Raw genomic sequence first — 17,288 nt, forward strand, 5'->3', positions numbered from 1 at the left:
CCCCTGGGAATCGACTTCCTCCGCGGACCAACTTGGCGACCAGCGCGGGGTGGGGGATTAAAAGAGACGCCCTCTCATCCGCCAAATGGGCGGTTTCGTCCTAAAGTGTCAATTCCGCCACAGGCAAACCCAGGTGATCTCTTAACCACTTTGATGAGTCAAATATTTACAGGATTGCTGTGCCATTTCGGAAGCTAAAATTCACATAGGGTGGGAGATAGGGAGGGAGGAGAGACATAGCGATTGACAGAAACAGACAGACAGACAGATAGATATTGATGTAACGGAGACTAAGGGGCTCTAAAGCAGTGTTTTTCAACCAGTGTGCCACGGCACACTAGTGTGCCGTGAGACATGGTCAGGTGTGCCGCGAAGCTCAGAGAGAGAAAGAAAGGAAGAGAGAGAGAGAGAGAAAGAAAGAGAGAAAGAAAGCAAGAGAAAGAAAGCAAGAGAGAGAAAGAGTGAGCGAGTGAGAAAGAGAACGAGAGAAAGCAAGAGAGAGAGAAAGAAAGAGAACAAGAAAAAGCAAGAGAGAAAGAGAGAGAGCAAGAGAGAGAGAAAGCAACAGAAAGAGAAAGAGAGGGAGGGAAGGAGAGAGAGAGAAAGACATAGAGGGAGGTAGGAAGGGGGAGAGAAAGAGAGCAAAAAAGAGAGGGAGGAAGGAAGAGAAAGAAAGAGGGATGGAGAGAGAGAGAAAGAAAGATGGAGAAAGAGGGAGAGAGAAATAGAGCAAAAGGGAGGAAGAGAGAGAGAGAATTTTTTGTCCAAACTTTTTTTAGCAGCCCCCCCCCCCAATGTGCCCCAGGGTTTCATAAATGTAAAAAATGTGCCGCGGCTCAAGAAAGGTTGCAAATCACTGCTCTAAAGTATTGTGGTATATTACAGATAATACAATCTGCAGTATAGCTCTATTATCGTTTAGGCACGAAACCATCTCTCTGTGTTTGAACCAGTTATACCTTCAGTGCCCTAGGAAAAAGCCAAGGGAAAAATCGCCCCCTCCCCCAAATATGGTCAAGAAAACTGGGTGGATTTCTCTGGATAGTCTCCAGGAGTGACTCCAAAACACAAAATATGCATGCATACACCCTATCAGCCTCCATCATGTCCTTCGAGGCATTGTCTTTTTCAAGGGGTTCCTTTTGATTTCTCTCACCCTGCCTAGGATGGCGCACCGCCTCCCCCATCCTGGTCAGGAGGCAGAGATTGCGGAGCCCAGGTAAACAGGCTGTGAGGGGGCGGCGATGCCAGGCGTATTTTCAGTTAATAGGGAGAGAAAATGAGGTGTCTGGAGCGATATTGGAAACTACAAGATCGATGATTCGCCCTGTGTCCAATCAGCAGCCTTTAATTGACTGTATTTTCTAGGTAATTGAGCCACTCTGCCTCTAAATTGAAGTGGGAGATATAACAATACATCTTTCTCCCAGGAATTACTTATTACTTCATAATGAAATTTTCCTTTTACTCCTTTCTTCCTCTTTTTTTTTTTTTGCGGGGGTGGGGGGCAGAAACACCAAGCTACCGCTTGGCAAGAGCTTCCAAGAGGAAAATGTGAAGAGAGTGCGAAGTGTAGGGAAAACTATTCTTTCCCGGGGGTGAGGAATGTACAAGGCCGGGCCGGCAATGGTGGGAGCAGTAGTTTCACACGACTGAAAGGAACCGGCCTGGGGGATTCGGCATATGAGAGCGCGTGGTTTGGTGGAGGAAACTCGGGAGGGTCTTGAAAGCCTGAGAGCGTGGTGGGGTGGGTGTGTAGATGAACGCGTTTGTGTATAAGTCACTGGTGGGTATCAAGCCTTCTTCAGCCTTCAAAATCCGTGCAGACCCCAAGCAATCCGAAAGAACCTTTCCTCCAGAGGGCAAGGGAGAGGGACCGGCCAGCAACAGCATTACGGAACGGAGTTTGGGGGCACTGGGAGGAAAGTGGGGCTGCTCGCTGCCTTCCTGCCTTCCTGCCTTCCCTCCTCCTCCTCCTCCTCCTTCTCCCTTCTAAAACTACTCATTTCCCGGCCCCGCCACAGCGCCACTTGCCAGCCAGCCGGGCTCGTCTCCAACAGGCCAACGGCGGGTTGTTAGCGGGTGATTGATTGCCTTATTAAAGCGTGTTCTTGTAAGTGTGACCGAAGGGATTGCACTGCATATGTTAGAAATAATGCTCATTTTAAGCAAGGGAGGGAAGGGAGGCGAGCAGGCGAGACAAGGGTCAGCATTCAATAATCCCACCGACCGAGTCGACCTGGAGGGGCGGAAAGGGGGGCAGGCTCTGGTCGGAAGACCGAGATTTCCCTTCTCATCAGGCCTGCCGGACCCTCTGTCGGCTGAGAGAACTGGAAGGAAGGACCTGCTTACCCCAAGAATGGTTCTTGTTCCCGGAAGGTCTATACAAGTGAAACTCAAAAAATTAGAATACCGTGCAAAAGTTCGTTTATTTCAGTAATGCAACTTAAAAGGTGAAACATAATATATGAGAGAGATTCCCCATAAAGGTTGTCTGTGGGATGAAGTGCTCCAAAATCTCCTGGTAGATGGCTGTGTTGACCCTGGACTTAATGAACCAAGTGGACCAACATCAGTAGATGACATGGCTCCCCAAATCAACACAAACCGTGGAAACTTGACACTGGACTTCACACTTCTTGCAGTGTGTGCCTCTCCATTTTTCCTCCATACTCTGGGTCCTTGGTTTCCAAATGAGATGCAAAAGTTTCCACAGTCTGTGTTGATTTGGGGAGCCATGTCATCTGCTGTTGTTGGTCCAGGGTCAACACAGCCGTCTACCAGAAGATTTTGGAGCACTAACTGTTTCCTTCCATAAACAATGCTGACTTCATTTTCTAGCAGGACCTGGCATCTGCCCATACTACCAAAAGCACCAGAACTTGGTTCAATGTCCTTGGGATTACTGTGCTTGATTGGCCAGCAAACTCGCCTGACTTGAACCCCATAAAGAATCTATGGAGCATTGCCAAGAGAAAGATGAGAGACGTGAGACTGAACAATGCAGAAGAGCTGAAGGCTGCTATTGAAGCATCCTAATCTTCCATAGCATCTCAGCAGTGCCACAGGTTGATAGCTTCCATGCCATGCTGCATTGATGCAGTAATTGCTGCAAAAGGGGCCCAAACCTTGTACTGAGTACATATGCATGCTTGTACTTTGCAGAGGACCGCTATTGTTCCATGTACAATCTTTGTTTTGTTGATCCATCTAATATCCTAATTTTCTGAGATGGAGGATTTGAGGTTTTCATGAGCTGTACCCCATAATCATCACAATTATGACAAATCAGGGCTTGAACTAGTTTGCCTTGCATGTAATGTCTCTCTCTCATATATTACGTATCACCTTATAAGTTGCATTAATGAAACAAATAAACTTTTGCACAATATTCTAATTTTTCAAGTTTCAACTCTAATTGGGGGACTCGTCACCCTCCTTTTAACTCCGAATTTATTTTTTTCCAGATGGGTTGGCCTGTGAATGCAGCGAGAAAGCTGATCCCTACTGGCCCTTGTGAACCAAGAGTAGAAATCATGCTGCTTCACATCTCTTTGGAGGGATACACATCTATTTCATTAGTTTTACAGTAATAAAAATATTTAAATGACTGCAATTGGGCAAAAGATGCTGCCAAAATCAGGATTCGTAGTGAGTCAAATAAATGCCCCTTTCCATTTTGGGCAGAGAACTGAATCAAAGAAAATGTGATTGGGGATTCCCTACAGGTTCCCTACCATTCAAGGGAAAAATACAATGGCCTGCGATTCAGTAACAGACAGAAGGCCTGAAATGAATGATTTCTTCAGAATTCAGTAGCCCTTCTCTGCACTCCTACCATTCTTCTCCCACCCCACCACACCTTGTGGTTAGCAAGTTGGGTGGAAGCTGCACTGAAGGAGGGTGCAAAAATGAAAAATGGAGTCTCCACTTCCCATTATCCTCCTCCACTGCAATTCCCTTTCCCTCTAGTTGCATTATTTTAATCTGAAATGGAACCACTGCAGATACTAACTACCATATGTCGGGCTAAATGCACCCAGTTTTGCCTATAATTGTGACAAGTGTGTGGGAGATATCAAGGTTAGCTGTTCCCTTTCAATGCCCACGTTGGCAGATCAAAGTGCCCTTTGTAGGGAGGAGAGGGGCCAAGGGCTCTATTCAGCAAAGTCAAGTTTTGGAAGGAAGGAAGGAGTATAGTAAAGGGTTTCCAGTGCAAAAGAAAATGAACTAGAGACCTAAAAACTAGAGCTAAGCCTACATTTTAAAAAACCCTATTCTTCTCTGCTATTCTTCTCTGCTATTGCCTACAAATGGGAATCGGAGAGGGGCGGCATACAAATCTAATAAATTAATAATAATAATAATTATTATTATTAAACAAATGATCTTTATTCAAATCCTTAATGTGTGCCTACACCTACCTACCTGTCCTTTCCAGTAAAATAATCCAATCCACATTCCAAGCCATTTATGGAGCCAATACAAAGGCAAATGAAGAGAACTGAGAGCTAGATTATTTTTTCCAATAATTCTGATAATTAGCTGAAGAACCTGAGTAAAAAACCCCTCTCCCTGACTTCAATTGACAAATAAATTATTTAGGGCCAGTTCCCAGTAAGTCAGGATTAAATCAAGTTGATCTAGCAAAAAAGATTCTACCTAGATTCCACAAGGGGAAAATAATGTGCTATTATTGTGCACAAAACAAATGTGGGTGGTTGGGTTTTGTTTTTGTTTGTTTTTTTGTTTGTACAGCAAGAGCCTAAGATGGATGGTCCAATTTTCCAAGGTGTTTATCTTAGAGAAATCAGTGTCACTGATTGAAATTTATGTACTTTAGGTTGGTTAGGAAGCTAAAGCAGAGTTGGATCAGATTGCTATAGATAGTCCTTGATTTACAACAGTTTGTTTAGTGATTGTTAGAAGTTACAAAAGCACTGAAAAAAAGTGACATATTCATTTTTCACATTTATGACTCTTTCAGCATCCCCTTGGTCATATGCTTTATATTTGGATGCCTGACAACTGACTAATGTTTGTTTGTTTGTTTGCTTGTTTGCTTGCTTGCTTGCTTGCTTGCTTGCTTGCTTGCTTGCTTGCTTGCTTGCTTGCTTGCTTGCTTGCTTGCTTGCTTGCTTGCTTGCTTGCTTGCTTGCTTGCTTGCTTGCTTGCTTGCTTGCTTGCTTGCATTTATAGGTTGCCTTTCACCAGTGGACCCGGCGAACAAGATAAAATAATACAAAATTTAAAAACTACAAACATCAAAGACCATACAAGATAGAAAAATAAAAATATATAAAAACCCTAATATTAAAAAGCCATTCAACCAAAATCATATGGACAGAGCAGAATGTTGTCAACTTCAACAGCCCCAGGCCTGCCAGCAAAGACATATTTTTAAAGTCTTTTGAAAGGCCAGGAGGGGAATGCAAATTTGGGGTGGGGGAGCTGATTATGACAGTTGCAATGTTCCAGAGTCATGAGATTTCCCTTTTGTGACCTTAGAACATCATAAGAAGAGCCATGCTGAACCAAAGCCCATCGAGTCCAGCATTCTGTGTCACACAGTGGCCTACCAATTGTCCATGGGGATCTTGAGCAGAAAGAGAAGGCAAGACCCTCCCTTTGCCCTGACCCCCAACAAATGGTATCCAAGGGAATCCTGCCTGCCTCAACCAACATAGAGGCGGCACATGGACATCCGTTTCAATAACCACCTATGCACTTGGCATCCATGAATCTGTCTAATCCTGTTTTGAAGCTGTCAAGGCTGACAGCTGTCACGATCTCTTCTGGAAGTGAATTCCATAAATCAAAGACCCTCTGGGTGAAGAAATATTTCCCTTTATTTGTCCTCACTTTCTTACCTATGAGTTTTAGGGAGTGCCCCCTCGTCCTAGTATTGTGTGATAGAGAAAATAATTTTTAATAATTTTTTTCTATCCACATTTTCTATCCCATGCATGATTTTATACTCTTTGATCAAATCACCCCTTAAAAGCTGTCTTTCAAGGCTGAAGAGACCAAGGCATTGCAACCTGGTTTCATAAGGGAGGTGCTCCATTTCCTTGCTCATACTTGTTGCCCTTTTTTGCACCTTTTCCAGTTCCATTATATCCTTCCTGAGGTGCAGTGACCAGAACTGTACACAGTACTCCAAGTGTGGTCTCACCATCGACTTTCTGATAAGCAAAGTTAATGGGGAAATCAGATTCACTTAACAACCGTGTTACTAATTTAGGAACTGCAGTGATTCAGTTAACAAATGTGGTTAGAAAAGTGGTAAAATGGGGCAAAATTCACTTAATGCATTTCTCAGGGACATACATTTTGGACTCAATTGTGGTCATTAGTTGAGGATTATTTGTAGTTTGGTGAGAGACTATGGAAGGATGTTACAGCCACAGGATAGAGTGGAAGGAGAAGCTGCCCCTGTAATTGCAAAAAACATACCTTACATATCCATGAAGTCACTAGGAGAGAATCTTCATAGCAGGTTTTTTCCCCAAACATCTCTTTAAGGTGAATGGACGTCAATTCCCAGAATTCCTTAGCATTTTTTTAAAAAGTTGTGTAAAAACACTGTTGTATATAAAAATTGGGTGTGTGTGTTATTTTTCTTGAAAATAACTGATTATAGTCAGCTAAACTGGTTTGCACCTTGGTTTTAATCTAGACCAGAGGTCTTCAAACCTGGCAGCTTTAAGATTTGTGAACTTCAACTCCCAGAATTCTCCAGCCAGGAGTTCTGGGAGTTGAAGTCCACAAGTCTTAAAAGTAGCTAGGTTTGGGGACCCCTGGTTTGAGTGAGAAATTTAACATTATTCCCCAAAAGATAACGGCAGACAACTTTGATGTGGTTACCTCCAGACAAGTAAGTCCCTGAAATCACTCTTAATGGAAGCTGGACGAAAGCCCCATTTTCCTAGTAAACAAAAATCTCTTCAATAAATTTCTGCCGGAAAGAGTTCAAATTTGGTGGCTTATCTGCTCTGAAAGAAATCAGAAAATGGCAATGCATAAGCACTTTGGAGTTGGAAACCTTTAACTCAAAATGGGCTAAAGATCTGTTTGTTGGGAAAAGGCTTGAAGTTAGGGTTATTCTACTGTTCCTAAAGGCCTTTCCTGTCTGAAGATTTTCCACACATAGGTCCTCATTGCACACTTTTATTATGTATCTCACCAAAATCTAAACTCTGCAGAGCTCCTATGATCTTCTTCACAGCCATGCAGAAAATCCACTCAATGGTTTTATTCCAGCAGTAGGAGGGGGAAAGAAAAAGAGGCTGCTTTGCCAGGGGAGAACAAGATTGCCACTTAAAATATAATATGAAAGCAGTAAGCAATTATTTAAAAGAAGGATGTTTAGAAAAATATTTGTATTTATTGCAGCTGCTTGATTGGTCTCTTTAAAGCTGGGAGAGCACTTAAATTGTGTTACAATCTCATTTAAATCCAGCATCCTTCCAGCAGGATGAGGCGCCTGAATAGACCAATCACTCCATAATGATGATGAATGAGAAATTAATTCAGATACAAGCGAGACAATTTAGGCCTTCATCTGTTTAAATAGCCTTTCAAGATTATTCGCAACTGCAGGTCACAGATTTAATCAATTGTCCAATCTTGTGAAAGTCATATCCTTTTGCAACTTCATTCAGATTATTTATAGAGAAACAGGAGAGCAATAAAAGCAAGCCAAAATGAAGTGAGGGTAGCATTAAAGGTTTGGAGGGCTTGAGGCAAAGTTCAAGTTGTCCCCAATCTGAGAGTTCCATTTTGGTGGGTTACCTTGCCCATTAACTCTCACCCCCTCCTCGCCCCCCCTCAGCTGCAGAGAGTAATAGGCATTTGGTATCTAGTACCAAAGGCACATAGTACTCCGAGGCATAGTTCCCTCTAAGCTGAGCAGTGAGCAATCTCTCACTTAAAAATCATCATAAACTCAGAGTTTTCCAAACCTGCCCAGAAGCCGAGAGGGAACGAGTGAGAGGGAAGGAGAGAGAGAGGAAGAGAGGAAGAGAGAGAAACAGATAGAAAAAAGAGAGGAAGGAAAAGAGAAAGAAAAAGAATGGAGTAAGGAAGAGAGAAAGAAAATCAAAATCTAGTTTGAAACTAGCTCAACTATTTAAGTGGCATTTTGATATTGGTAGAGTTGCCCTATTATGAGCTCACTGTTATAGACACACAGTACAGTATTTTATTTTGAAATTCTCTGAGGCAAAACAGGGTGGGTTTTTTGTTTGTTTGTTTGTTTGTTTATTTGTTTATTTGTTTAATTATTTGTTTATTTATTATTTCTGTGCTGCCCAGTCCCGAAGGGACTGCCGCTCAGACACTATACTTTTCCGCCCACCCCTCAAAAAAATTAGAGGGAACACTGACTCCGAGGCATTTGGAAAGTGTCCAGGTGTAAACATTTGATTATGAAGACAAAATCCACAAACCATATTTGGATGAGTTAAAATTAGGAAATGAACTAGGTGGGAGAGTGCTCTCACAGTGTTGTCAAAAGAATCAAAGACGGCTACTACAATGAGATAAGACCCACCTGATCAAGGGTGCAGCCGAAGTGAGGTAGGGAAGTAGGTTAGGAAATGGCAGCTTAGACTTTGATAGAGAGCCACAGGGCAAGGAAACCCCTCCTCTGGCGTCATACATTGAGCTCATGTTTGCTTGCTTTTAACCACATGGACCAAGAGAGTTTTCAATACAAACGCTTATTTCAAAGTCCACACAGTGCTTTTACCACTCTAATTTTCTGCAAATAATCAGTGGGCCTTACTCCCAGTAAGAGGACACAGGATTGCAGCCTATAATTAATAGGTCCCTCATGGTATCAATTACCAGGCAAACATTTCCGTTAAGGTTAATAATGCCTACTCCATCCTGATGACGAGAACACTGGATTTAAACAGCACTCCCCAGAAATCACCATTTTATGCATATTTGGGTTTTGTTTTTCTTTTTTTGGCAAATTCCATTGTTTTATTCACTACTCAGAGCATGTCTATCCTGCTTCAACTGAAACAAAACTAAGCTTGGAGAATAGCCAGGGTTAGAAGAAAAGATTTTAACAAGCTTTCCCTGATAAAAAGCTAACCTTTTTCTATGTAATAAAAGTCCTAGGAAATCTCTCCATCTCTCATCTACCTACCATCTACCTACCATCTACCTTCCTACGTACTATCTACCTACTACCTACTTATCTATCTACCTATCATCCATCCATCAATCCATCCATCCATCATGTATGTATGTATGCATGTCTCTCTCTCTCTCTCTCTCTCATCTCTCATCTGTCTACCATCCATCTACCATCTACCTACCATCTACCTACTACCTTATCTATCTACCTATCATTTATCTACCATTATCTTCTTACCACCATCTACCTACTACCTACCTATCCATCTACCTATCATCTATCTATCTATCTATCTATCTATCTATCTATCTATCTATCTATCTATCTATCTATCTATCTATCTATCTTCCAACCTACCATCTATCATCTATCCACCATCTATCTTCCTACCTACCATCTATCTACTACTTACTTAATTATCTACCTACCTACCTACCTACCTATCTATCTATCTATCTATCTATCTATCTATCTATCTATCTATCTACCATCTATCTATCATCTATCCACCATCTATCTTCCTACCTACCATCTATCATCTATCCACCATCTATCTTCCTACCTACCATCTATCTACTACTTACTTAATTATCTACCTACCTACCTACCTACCTATCCACCATCTATCTTTCTACCTACCATCTAACTACTACTTACTTACCTCATTTATGTCTGTCTGTCTGTATGTATGTAGCTAGCTAGATAGCTAGCTACTATATTCTATCTATCGTCTTACCATCTATCTTCTATCCATCATCTTCCTTTCTATGTACCATCTATCTTCCTACCTACCATCTAGCTACTACTTACTTACTTACCTATCTACCTATTATCTCTCTGTCCCCCTCCGTCCCTCCCTCTCCTCCCTCCCCTCCCTCCCTCCCTTTCTTTCTTTCTTTCTTTCTTTCACCTATCTCCTATCTACCTATCTACCATTTAATCTACCATTTATTAACTACCTACCATCTATCTACCATCTATCCACCCAAATAGCCATCTATTATCCATCCACCTATCGACCTATCCACCCACCCACTCACCCTCCCATCCATAATCTACCTACCATCTACCTACCATTTATCTTCCTACTTAACTTCTACCATCTACCAACCATCTAGCTACCATCTATCATCTAGATGGTTGCTAGATTATCTACCATCATAGCTAACTAACTATCATCTATTAATCTATCTGCATCTACATCTTTCTTCTAACACTAAGTGTTGGCAGGATTAGAGCAAAGCCAGCAACTGAAAAGTGGCAGGAATATTTCCTTGAATTGCAGACAAAGAATTGATAATAAAGTTCTTATTAAAAGTAATAGTAGGGCAGTGTGCAAATCCAACTATCCCAGCTTGAGTGATCTTGCTCAATAGGTAAAGCAGAAGGTGTAAAGTAGGGCTTCTTTTAGAGCTAAGCAAAACGCTTATGCTGTAGACATTCTACCCTGGAGTTGTGTTTCTCTGTAGGAACACAAACAGAAGGAATAGTAACTTTTTCCACTAATGTTTTATTAAATCTTTGAAAACAGCTATTGTTCTTCCTCTACATTAGCCTGGTGCAGAAAAGGAAGAATATGCTATACCAGTGTTTTTCAACCAGTGTGCCGCGGCACACTAGTGTGCCATGGGACATGGTCAGGTGTGCCGTGAAGCTCAGAGAGAGAAAGAAAGCAAGAGAGAGAGAAAGAAAGAGAAAGAAAGCAAGAGAGAGAGAGAGGGAAAGCAAGAGAGAGAAAGAGCGAGGGAGAGAGAAAGAGAACAAGAGAGAGAGAGAAAGAAAGCAAGAGAGAGAGAAAGAGAACAAGAGAAAGAAAGCAAGAGAGAGAGAGAAAGAGAGGGAGGGAAGGAGAGAGAGAGAAAGACATAGGGGGAGGTAGGGAGGGAGAGAGAAAGAGCAAAAAAGAGAGGAAGGAAGAAAGAGAAAGAAAGAGGGATGGAGAGAGAGAGAAAGAAAGAGGAAGGAAGGAAGGGAGAGAAAGAGGGAGAGAGAAATAGAGCGAAAGGGAGGAAGAGAGAGAAATTTTTTGTCCAAACTTTATTTAGCACCCCCCCCCCGCCCCACTCAATGTGCCCCAGGGTTTCGTAAATGTAAAAAATGTGCCGCGGCTCAAAAAAGGTTGAAAATCACTGTGCTATACTATATACCCCTATAGTCTGTGCTGAAGAAGAGGAGTTTAGCTTGCAACAGGGGTCCAGAATCATGCATCTGCTTAATTGTGTGTGTGTGTGTGTGTGTGTGTGTGTAATTAACCATAATGTTCAAAGACACAGTCTGCTAGCTTGGAGAAGTGTTGGGTGTTAAAGGAAGACAGAACTCAAGCTAGATACCTCACTGTTTCATACTTATGAGCTTTGTTCTTGGGAAAACATGTAGCTTCCTTTAAATTATAAACCACCCTGAGAGAAAGGTGACAGAGAACCTTTCAGAACAAATAACAGGAGGACCCCATATTCTGGCATTTTTCTAGCGTTATAAGTGTAAAAGGACAATTAGAAGATGTTTTTGAGAAACAAAATATTCAAAGCTTCTTGAATATGTACCAAGTGAAACTGCCAAGTCATATCAAAGAAGGGGCAGTAGTGAAGTTTTATAAGGTTAATGAACACCTTTAAACACCAACTGAACAAAAGTCCAGACAACATGGGGATTGGTGATAGGTCTGTGTAGATCTGATGAGGAACATACCTAATACCTTTGGGTCTTTAGCAAAAACTGGACAACTGGTAGTAGGGGAATCTTAGCAAGTTTGATTTCCACCTATTGGGAACAACCAAACCTTAGATGATGATTACAATGGCTGTATTCAATATGTTAAATTTAAGAAACCAATTTGAGTTCTTGTGGTTAAAGAGTCCTTAACACACTCCTTTGATAATAAGTTCCATTGGCTCTAATGGGGTTGCTGCAAAGTAGATATGAATGGGATTGTTTATTATATGTATTTATTTAAAAGCAAACTTCTTTTTTCAAGAAAATCTCAGTATTAGGTTTCTAATAGCAAACCCATGCAAAGGAATAAGTGGAACTCAAAGCAAAATATTCTCCAGGTGTGCCTATTCAGAATTTTCCCTTCCCTTCTGCAAACTGGATTAAATATCAGTACTTAGAACCAAAACCAAAAGGTGTGGTGTATAGTATATTTTACTTTGTTCACTAGCTGCATTCATACAACATTGTCATTCCTGATTTTTAATCATGCTGAATTATGCTCGGTCTGCATCCTTAATCCACATGCACAGCAGGTGGCAAAAAAATCTGGATGGTCACTAGGATGACCATAAAGAGATATAGAGAACTAACCTAAAAAAGTTGTTGAGGGAAGGCATTTGCTTGGTTTTAGTAGCATGGATACATTTTCCTAATTTGCAAGGGTCATAAAGCTGAGTGCAATGGACAATTTACACTCCAGTGAGCGTGTGTTAGATTTATATCCTATCTTTTAGTTTAGAAGCTCAAGGCTGCATACACAGAACCCTTCTCCTCCTATCCCCACCACACACAACTCCCCTGTGAAGTAGATGGTTGAGTGCCACAAAACTAAGTCCCTAAATCCCCCGGTAAGTTACTCTATCTGAGGATGGAATTTTTCATGTCGCTCCAACACTCCAGCCATTATTTTACACTAATTTCTGCAACAATATATGCAGGAAAAAGATCAGGATGGTGGCCATAATAGTGTGGCCGGAGCTTCACCTGTTTTTATGTGCTGCACACAAAACTGGTGGAGCTTTGCAAATTAGGAAAGTCAAGATGCCCAGGGATAATAGCAGGGGTGGGCTGCTGCCCCGCCGGGGGGGGGGCGCAGTGGGGTAGCGAAAATGGAGCTCCACCCCGAGCACCCAATTTGCGCTGAAAGATGCTGAAAGAAAATGCAGGGCGTCCTGCATAAGCCACGTCCACAGTGTGCTAGTAAAACTTTTGGTAACCCTTCACTGGATAATAGCATGGATACCGTGCTACTACCCTTGGGCATCTTAACTTTTTAAAAATCATGTCCTGGGGATACTCCGGGAGTCCTGCATTAATATGTGCATTTCGGTATAGTAGTTGCTCTAAAGGCAAACAAAAAAGGAGCGTTTTCAATAAACCCATCCAGAATCGCCCTCTCAATGAAAAGCCTGTGAAAGTGCAGAGTTCATTCCGTTGTTCTTTTCAGGAGCCACTTTCCCCCTCCGATTAATTTGAAGTAAGTGTTTCATTAGGCTCGGGAACAACTCAGCTTCAGAGCAAACGACCTCCGGGCCGTTGAAGCCAAAAGTGGGTGGAGGAAGAGAGCCGCCGCCTCTTGCGGAGCAATTAAAAAGCGAGAAGCAAGTCGGCAGATAAACCTTTGCTAGACGAGACCAGACGAGACGGTGCGGTGCGGTGCGGCGTTGTGTGGTGTCGGCTCTTGGACGAAGCTCAACCGGAGGGCTTCCTGAAGTTCCCAGGGACCCCATCTTAGCAGTGACTTTGACGTATTGTTGTCCAATTAATACTTTTAACTTGTGTTTTTCGGGACAAGCAGAAAAATTGGAATCCTACAATATATCGGTATGAGCTGTGGTTTTGCCAGGAACAGGGTTTTCCTATTACTGATAATTGAACATTATTTTTACTTTCGTATATACTTAGCAACACCTAGTAGTAAAGACTACACTATTAAAGCAACTTTGGAGGAGAAGTGAACCTAAATCAAGGCTCTCCTTCATTTCAAATCATATTTCAGAGATTTTAGGAACGTTTGTATTACCTGAAATAAGGTTAACTCCTATTTTAGAACTACAACTTAACAAAGGGTTAAGGGTAGAGAACATGAGTTCATATGCAACAGTAAAGGTTCTTTCCTTGTTTAGGATTCAACAGACAAGGATTGGAAAGCATTGCCGTGGGAGACAGCAATTCATACAAGGTCTAGTTAAACCTTTCAAGATGGTGTCCTTGGTGGTGCGAATGAAATCCTGTCCATTTTTCAATGTAGGTTGTAGATAAAATAGCTTAAGCTTTGATCACATTGCTCTGGCCATCATATTTTCTTTGTTGACATCACATGGGAAGTGTAACCTTCTCAAACTGGGACAGTGGTCAGCTTGAGAAAAACTACTGGGTGCCCTGTATATTTTAGTCCTGCCCTTGCAATTTTATAGTTTGGCTGCTTGTGTAATTTATATACTTGAAAGCCTACAGAAAGCAAAGTGACTTCTGGCAGGTTTTTTTCTTTTTAATTTTCCCCCCCAGAATTTTCCGAATTCATTAGTATAAGTGAAGGAATGTGTTTGTTGTATTTTGCTCATTAGTATAATTAGGCAAAATACAGCAAATAATACATACCTTCACTTATACTAATGAATATTAGAACTTATTAAAATATCTTATCCACCACCCCTCCAGAAACACTGTGTTGATTATAACAAGTAAATGTATGTAAAGCTAGAATTTACCCTGTAACCAGGGGTGGCTACTGCCCAGACTGGGGTGGGGGATGGGGGATGCAGTGGGCTAGTGAAAATGGAACTTCACCCCAGAGCACCCAATTTGCACAAAAAGATGTTGAAAGAAAATGCAGGGCGTCCTGCATAGGCCATGCCCATAGTGTGGTTTTAAAAAGTTTGGTAGCCCTTCATTGCCTGTGAATGATAGTATAAACAGAGAAAACACTAACTTTAACCCTGCTAGATACCTTGTTTGACAAAAGGCAAGACAAAAGGGATTCCAATCCATTAGCCACCTACACAAACCTGTCCTTGACTCGAATGGAACTAACTTCCTAGTAGCATGACCTAATATGACCTTGGGAGACTTCATCAGGCAGTGATAGTGGATGCAACATGCTAAACCAGAATGGATGTTGCTCATTTGACACTTACCAGGTTATGAAAATTAACCAATGTTGGTTTAGTAGAAAAATACTGGTTAATCAAATCATAAACTTAGCTAAAATCTACAGGATAGGGTGTAAGTATGTTTCACATGTGGGTTCAAATCAAGCAATACTACAATTAAACTCTTTCTATTCCCATCTTGAAGGGTTTTATTATCAATCATGCAGGTCATGGTTGTTCAAAAAGGAATTTGATTTTCTTGTTCTTATTTTCTTTGAAAATATTTAGCTTCTCAACCAAGAAGCTTGATATTGCTTGATTTGAACCTGCATGTGAAACACATATACACCCTATCCTGTAATTTTTAGCTGAGCTTATATAACATGCTAAATTATGGTTTGATTAACCAGTATTTCTTTACTAAGCCAACATTGGTTAGTTTTCATAACCTGCTAAGTGTCAAATGAGCAACACCCATTCTAGTTTAGCATGTTGCATCCACTATCACTGCCTGATGAAGATTCCCAAGGGAAAATATTAGGTCATGCTACTAGGAAGTCAGTTCCATTGGGGTCAAGGACAGGTTTATATAGGTGGTCAATGGATTGGAATCACTTTTGTCTTGCCTTTCATTTAATCAAACAAATCTTATCAAAATAATTATACGATTACCTGTATTTCCATTTAGAAAATATTCTAGAACAAATGAGTTTAATTCAATCTACAAAAGTTATAAAAAATTCAGAAATTGGGATGCGGGGAGAAGGGACTCAGGCATTTTTGCTTCATTAGCTCATTGTCCCATCAAAGTGTTTATTTAAACATTCAACTGCCAGAAATCAGGAACAGAATCATCCAAGATAAAAAAAAATAAAGTGAAAGGTATACATGTTAAATCAAAGCTGCAATTAAAACATAAAGATTGTTCTAAATAATAATATTGCATATGTAGTAATACAACATTGCCTAATGGTTTAATATCTTTTTTAAAGATCATCATGATGCTCCCAATATTGATTATTATGATTATGAAGATTATCATAGTTATGTTGACTAATAAAATGAAGATGGTGATCAATAGAAGGAAGACCAAAAAGGTGAAGAAAAATAAAAATGTGAAGAAAAATAAAAATGTGAGGAAAAATAAAATTGTGAAGAAAAATAAAAAGAACAATAGAAGGAAAAACAAATGTAGCAAAACTAAGGAAAATGACAACTACTGGGTCAAAAAGAACAATAAGAAAAAAAGAAACAAGAGAAATAAATAATGATTTTTCGAACTGCAGTTTAAGAGATGAAGAGTTTGCATTTGTCTTTTATTTCCCATCATTACTCAGTAAAGTCTTTAAGTTAGAAATTTAATGAATATGATTTGCCAAACAATATAGAGCAATTATTACTTTTGTCAAATGTCTTGCCATTATTACTTTTGCAAAATAGGGCATTTTTATTTTAATTGGGCCCTTTATTGATTTGTTAAAAACTAGGCACTTAATTTATGCCAGTCATAAATCTCTTTCCATGAAAGACTCCTAGATTCTGGCAATGTTAAGATGCTTAGAAGACAACAAACAGAATATGTGAAGTATCATATGTGGGATGGATGCAGTGGGCATTATAACCTCTGAAGTGTTCAGCTTTGAATAAAGCAATGATTTTTAATTTGTAATGGCTAAACAAATTGTTAAACATTGTACTTACTGGGAAAATGTCATTTTATGAGAATCAGCTTAAGGGTGCTTAGCTCAAGAGTTGAAGACATGAGGACAACAATGTGTGATCAAGAAGAAGATTAGAATTGTCAGAATCATCCAAGATAAAAAATTAAGTGAAAGATATACATGTTAAATCAAAGCTGCAATTAAAACATACAAAGGATTGTTCTAAATAATAGTATTGCATATGTAGTAATACAATATTGCCTAATGGTTTAATATCTTTTTTAAAGATCATAATGTACTCAATAAACTGCAGCAAGAAAACTGACTGGTGTCTAGGCTATTTATTTATTTATTTGATTTTTATGCCGCTCTTCTCCTTAGACTTACGGCAGCATACAACATGTTAGCAACAGCATGTTTTTAACACAGCCAGCATATTGCCCCCACAATCCGGGTCCTCATTTTACCCACCTCGGAAGGATGGAAGGCCTACAGATCTACAGTCAGCTTCAGTGGCCTGCAGTACAGCCCTCTACCTGCTGCGCCACTCCGGCTCTATAATGAAATGGGGTTAGGGAGGCGATCCTTCAAAGACAAATAACATTCAGAATTTCTATCTCTTCAATTTTTCTTGGGCTTTCTGAAAATGGAAATACAGGTTTGAAGAACAAA

The 17,288-nt window shown here is 40.6% G+C and overlaps 1 long non-coding RNA gene across 1 annotated transcript; it reads left to right on the forward strand.

Moving 5' to 3' along the window:
- Positions 1–13,388: 13,388 nt before the first annotated feature.
- On the forward strand, positions 13,389–16,937 carry LOC139176003 (uncharacterized). The gene is made up of 3 exons (XR_011560597.1): positions 13,389–13,687; positions 13,990–14,110; positions 15,948–16,937. It is a non-coding gene; the product is annotated as an uncharacterized lncRNA (long non-coding RNA).
- Positions 16,938–17,288: the final 351 nt, after the last annotated feature.

This window comes from Erythrolamprus reginae, chromosome Z (genome assembly GCF_031021105.1).
Source record: "Erythrolamprus reginae isolate rEryReg1 chromosome Z, rEryReg1.hap1, whole genome shotgun sequence".
NCBI classification, from domain to species: domain Eukaryota; kingdom Metazoa; phylum Chordata; class Lepidosauria; order Squamata; family Dipsadidae; genus Erythrolamprus; species Erythrolamprus reginae.